This window comes from Phocoena phocoena, chromosome 3 (assembly GCF_963924675.1).
Source record: "Phocoena phocoena chromosome 3, mPhoPho1.1, whole genome shotgun sequence".
Taxonomy (NCBI): Eukaryota; Metazoa; Chordata; class Mammalia; order Artiodactyla; family Phocoenidae; genus Phocoena; species Phocoena phocoena.
The window spans coordinates 59,379,909-59,386,508 of NC_089221.1; positions in this window are offsets into that span (position 1 = coordinate 59,379,909).

Consider the following 6,600-nt stretch of genomic DNA (forward strand, 5'->3'; position numbering starts at 1 on the left):
ACATAACTTGTGCATATTGATTTTTAGTTTCTTGATGCCAAAGACGATCGGCGGCAGATCTACCATTAATATCTAATTGTAAAAAATTAATAACAAATAGGGCATGACTAAGAATATTTTTTGGGGAATTTTTTGTAGCAGTTAAATCATTATTTTTAAGTTTGGAAATGGTATTTTTAAGAGTTTGATGGGCTCTTTCTACTATGCCTTGACCCTGGGGGTTATAGGGAATTCCCGTAAGATGTTTTATTTGAAACCGGGTGCAAAAATCTTGGAAAGCCTGGGAAGTATACCCAGGCCCATTATCTGTTTTAATTATTTGAGGCTTGCCTAAAACTGTAAAACATTGGAGCACATGTGAAATAATGTTTCTTGTGGCTTCTCCTCCCTGGAGGGAGGCATATATAAAGCCGCTAAAAGTGTCAATGGACACATGAATAAATTTTAATTTTCCAAATTCAGCAAGATGGGTGACATCCATTTGCCAAATTTCATTAGGTAATAAACCTCTTGGGTTTACTCCAAGATGTGGAAGAGGTAAAAGTGTAACGCACCCTGGACAATTTTTTACAATTTGTCTTGCCTGCTCTCGAGTGAGCTTGAACAACAAGCGAAGAGTATGTGCATTAACATGATGTAGCTGATGAAATTGAGTAGCTTGAGAAATAGGATCAGAGGTTATGGTGCACATTAGGCGGGCATTTTTATCAGCTAAATCATTGCCCTGAGAAAGGGGTCCAGGGAGATCTGTATGAGCCCTAAGATGATCAATAAAAAAAGGCACTTGTCTCCGGAGTATAAGACTCTGAAGCTGTTGAAAAAGGGGAACAGCATTGGAAGAGGGTTTAATATATGGAACAGTTTCTAAAAGGGGGACGGACAAGGCTATATATGAGCTATCCGTATATAAATTAAAGGGGGTTTCTTGTAACATTTCAAAAACCTGAAGAATGGCAAAAAGCTCAACAAGCTGTGCTGACAAAAAGGGGGATTGTACCCTATAGGACTGATTGTTTATAACATATACTGCAACACCGGATGATGATCCATCAGTAAATACTAAGGCAGCATCTACCAAAGGAACAGCAGAAGTAATTTTGGGAAATATAAAGAGATGTTTTCTAGCAAACTGAAGGAGCTTATCAGGAGGATAATGATTATCAATATTACCCTGAAAGGAGGATAAGGAAACAAGCCATTTATCATCAGTTTGCAGTAACCAATTAAGTTCTTCTTTGGTATAGGGGAGAATCAAATGATCAGGATCTCTGCCAAAAAATTGACGGCTTTTTTCCCTGCCTAAAGTAAGAACCTTTGCTACTAAGGAAGGGTAGGTCTTAAGCACTTTGTTAGGAGAAACGGACAAATGTATCCACAAAAGGGGATGATCTTGCCATAGAACTCCAGTGGGTGTATGTGCAGTGGCACAGACAATAAGACTAAAGGGACGACCATAATCTAAAAAGGTAACCTGCTGACATCTAATGGCCTTTTCTACTAATTGAAGAGAATTTTTAGCCTCTTTAGTCAGCCTACGGGGTGACAAGGGATCTGATGGCCCTTGTAAAATTTCAAATAAAGGTTTTAACTCTCCCGTAGTAAGTTTAAGATATGGTCGTAGCCAATTAATATCTCCCAAAAATTTCTGAAAATCATTAAGGGTTTGTAAATGTGATACCTGTATGTGTATCTTTTGAGTGGTAATTATATTCCCATTTAATTCAAAACCAAGATAATAGTATGGATCTTTTAATTGTACCTTATTTGAAGCAATTTGAAGGCCAAAGGAAGCAAGATTATCCTTTAAATCTTGATAACAATTAAGGAGCTCGTCAGTTAATCTTCCAGCCAAAAGAATATCATCCATGTAATGAATGATATAAATATCAGGCCAACGAGCCCTAAGAGGATCTATAGCTTGTGCAACAAATTTCTGACATAAGGTGGGGCTATTTGCCATACCCTGTGGGAGGACCTTCCATTGAAAACGTGGCATTGGGCCTTTAAAATTAATTACTGGGAGACTGAACGCAAAACGTTCTCTATCTTGAGGATGAAGAGGGATAGTAAAAAAGCAATCTTTAAGATCAATAATAATTTTAAAATAACCAGCTGGAATGGCAATAGGAGAGGGCAAGCCAGGCTGTAAAGCTCCCATAGTAAACATCGTTTTATTAATTTCCCTAAGGTCTTGGAGGAGTCGCCATGAGCCAGTCCTCTTTTTTATCACGAATATAGGGGTATTCCATGGAGAAGTGGTGGCTTCCAAATGTCCAGCGGCCAATTGTTCCTGTACTAACTTTGTGGCAGCTGTGAGTTTTTCTTCTGTTAAAGGCCATTGGTCCACCCAAACGGGGTCATCAGTTTTCCATCGTATTTTGTCCGCATGGGGCACAGGAAGGTCAACGGCCGCTAAGAAAAAGGCGAACTACCTAGGCCCTGGCGACTTATATTAGATGTCAGGGAAATAGGTTGTCTGATTCCTTGATTATTTTTTCCTAAACCTAAGCCTGGTAGAAACCCTTGATTCAGCATTTGTTGGGTCACCACCTCGTTGGGGCTGGCCATGATTAACTTTAATTGTGACAAGATGTCGCGTCCCCAAAGGTTTAATGGGATGTGTGGCAAAATGTAAGGTTGCACCTGTCCAGTATTACCTTCAGCATCTGTCCATGTAAGAACCTTGGAACTCCGTTTAGGATTGGTAGAATGTCCTATGCCTTGTAAATGAGTTATAGATACTGTACAAGGCCAAGAGGAGGGCCAATATTTCTCCGAAATAACTGTTGCATCGGCTCCTGTATCGACTAAACCTTCAAATTTCTTTCCATCTAACCACAGGGTTAAGAGCGGCCTTTCAGGAGTAATTTGTTGGACCCAATAGACATCTGAGGAACCAAAAGCAGCATCTGCTCTAGGGTAACTAGTGTGGCTCTTATTCAAAGAATTTAGGGGTAACAATACTAACTGTGCTATCCTTTGACCTCTAGGGATCGATATAGGGCCTTGTAAAGCAGATGCCAAAAGGGTAATTTGACCCGAATAATCATTGTCGATAACACCAGGTATAATTTGGAGGCCAGCCAAAGCAGAGCTACCTCTTCCTAAAATTAAGCCAAAAGTATTTGGGGGCAGGGGGCCATAAACTTCTGTGGGAATCGGTTGCACTCCTTGTTCTGGGACTAATATTGAGTCGGTGGAGGCACAGAGGTCCAATCCTGCGCTTCCGGGGGTGGCTCGGCAGAGGGAGCCAACGTCTGGGTGAGGGGAACTTGTCCAGATTTTTGAGGAACAAACCGAATCGCCCCTTGGTTCGGTTCCAAGGAAGGGGCCAGGGGCTGGCCCCATGAAAAGTTTCCCTGTTTTTTGGGGAGTAGTTGGCCATTTATGTCCGTTTTTGAATAACATTCCGAAGACCAATGTTTGCCTCTTTTACAGCGAGGACAAACGGTGGTGGGAGGAGCTCCGGATTGATGTTGGGGTTGTTGTGGGTTAGCCTTTGATGACTGTCCTTGTCTATATAGTGGACAATCCCGGGCAAAGTGTCCAGGTTGTTTGCAATTATAGCAAGTTTTTTGTTGTTTGTCTAGGGCGGATGTGTCTTTAATAAAATCTTTTAGGGCGGCTCCTATTGCAAGACCAACAGAATGGGAGGGACCAATTCCGGAACACAATTTAATATAATCAGCAAGGCTACCACCACGATGAGCCCGAAGGGCAGCCTGGCAGGCTGGATTAGCATTTTCATAAGCTAAATGTTTAACAAAGGCGTTATCAGTTTCACTATCGCCCACCAGACGTTCGGTGGCGTCCGTGAGGCGGCTAATAAACTCACAATAAGGCTCTTCTGGTCCCTGGCGAATTTTCGCCAAAGAAGTTGTGGCCGAACCCTTAGGCGGAAGGCGGCGCCAGGCCTTAAGGCCAGCATTTTGTATTTGAGCCAACAGACCAGGGGGAAAAGCAGCCTGAGCCTCATTGGAATCATAGGGGCTGCTTTAAGAATTGTTTCTCCGGTCTCAACAACCTTTTGGATATCGGGGTCAAAAAAATGACCCATAAGAATCTCTCTAATTAAATTCCAATATGAAAATGCAGTCACAGGTACTTTAGAAGGCCCAAAAGCCTTATAATAATCATTTAAACAATCTCCTACACGATTCCAACATTTTTTATCTATCGTCCCTTCTTGTGGGAACCATGGACAAACATCAGACAAAAATACAAAAAAATCACGCAAATCTTTTTTTCTAGCCTTAATCTTTCGCATCTTGAGGGAATCCTCGATCCCCTGAAGAAAGAGTTCGTGGGAACTCAATTCCTGTCCCATTTTTAAGCTCCACTTACCTTACTCTCTACCGGTCACAACTGCCGAAGGGCGGCTAGTCCTCCGGGGACCTAATCGAGCTGCACTTTCGAGTTCACTCTCGCGGCGGCTCAGTGGGTGCCTGGCCAGGCCTTCGTAAGCGTGCTACCTCCGTTAGGATCCGTTCCTCGAGCCCCACGTTGGGCGCCAATTGTGCTCGGCCCCGGGCGTCCCCGGGAGTCCCGACCAGCAGGACAAATCCTTGTGAGTCCGAGGAGGAACCTGTAGGGGTTGAAAAGAGAAGAAGGGGCAGGAGACGCGAAAGAATGGAGGCAAGACAAAATCCTGATCAAGCCTCAAACTTTTATTGCTGCAGTAGTTGTATTTATACAGTACAGAGAAAGGGGGGCGGGATCCAGAATAAGGGAAGTATTTGGCAAATTGTCATTGGTGCTGTGTGCGCGGGCTTTCGTTTTAGGCGCGGGCTTTTGTTTTTAGGCGCGGGCTTTTGTCTCATTAAGCAGGAAGAGAAGCAGGATGTCGGCCATCTTCTAATGGCGAAAACTTCTTGGCTCCCAACAGATCCAGAGAGATGAGTGAGTGCTGAAAGGTGCTGTCCTAAGGCATCTGCTTACCCTGTATGCCACCTAGTCCATGATGTATAGATGCAGTACTTAAGACTGCTTGCTGTTTCTAATATAGCGGAATAGTTGATGCTGTCAGAAAGTTTGAAACTCAGGCAAAATAGAGATTGATCTGTTCCTACTGAATTAGAGTTTCACATCTTTTACCATTGTTTGAAAAAAGTTAATAGAAGGGTACATAGTTTGTCAGATTAATTTTAGTGCATGGTAGTATTTGATGTAGTTGTGTTTTCCTTAAGCATTTTGATTTCCTTTGTCATCAAGTGGATTTATGATTCATTCCATATTTCTCTTGTTAAAGTGCCTTTTTTTCTGTATTATACTCTACTATAGAAGGTAGTTTTAAGAAACATCAATGCCACTCTTGTTATAAAATCATTTTGTTTGGTTTGGTTTTTAATTGTGGTAAAACATACATAATATGAAGTTTACCATTTTACCATTTTACCTTTTTTTTTGCTGCACCACGCGGCTTGTGGGATCTTAGTTCCCCTACCAGGGATCAAACCCAGGCCCTCAGCAGTGAAAGCACAGAGTCCTAACCACTGGACCGCCAGGGAATTCCCTCATTTCACCAGTTTTAAGTGTACAATTCAGTGGCATTAAGTACATTCACAATGTTGTGTAACTATCAACACTATCACCCAAACTTTATCACCTAAAACATAAACTTTAACACGTAAACATAAACTCTAATCATAAGCAATAGATCCTCATTCCTCTTTCCCCCCAGCCCCTGGTAACCACCATTCTACTTTCTGTCCCTATGGATTTGCCCATTCTAGATACCTCATTTAAGTGGACTCATGTAACCTTTGTCCTTTTGTGTCTGGCTTTTTAACTTAGCATGGATGTTTACCCTTATCGTAGCATATATAATCCACGTATTCATCCATGATGAAGCAAGCAAGGTTCATCCGCGTTGTAGCACGTATCAGAACTTCAATCCTTTTTATGGCTAAGTAAAATTCCATTGTTTGTATATACCATTTTGTTTATCCATTCATCTGTTGACGGACACTTCAGTTCTTTCCATAGTTTGGCTATTGTGAATGATGCCGCTATAAACACTGACATACAAGTATCCGTTTGAATCCCCATTTTCAGATCTTTCGGGTATGTACCTGGGAGTGGAATTGCTGAGTCATATGTAAATTCTGTTTAACTTTTTGAGGAACCACTAAACTTGGTGAGTGATGGCACCATTTTACATTCCAACCAACAATGCACAAGGTTTTAATTCCTCCACATCTGTCAATATTTGCTGTGTTCTGTTTTTTTATTTTTCTTTTTGTTAAGTAATAGCCATCCTAGTGGGTGTGAAGTGATATCTCATAGTGGTTTTGATTTGCATTTCCCCAATGATTAATAATGCTAAGTATCTTATTGGCCATTTGTATTATATTTTCTTCAGAGAAATTCAAATCCTTTGACCATCTTTTGGTTTTTGTTTGCTTGTTGCTTGGCTGTACCACACGGCTTGCAGGATTTTAGTTCCCTGACAAGGGATTGAGCCCGGGACCCCTGCAGTGGAAACATGGATTTCTAACCACTGGACCACCAGGGAATTTGTTCCTTTGATGATTTTTTAATTACGTTGTTGTTTTTTGTTGTTGTTGAGCTTTAGGAGTTCTTTATATGTTCTAGATATTA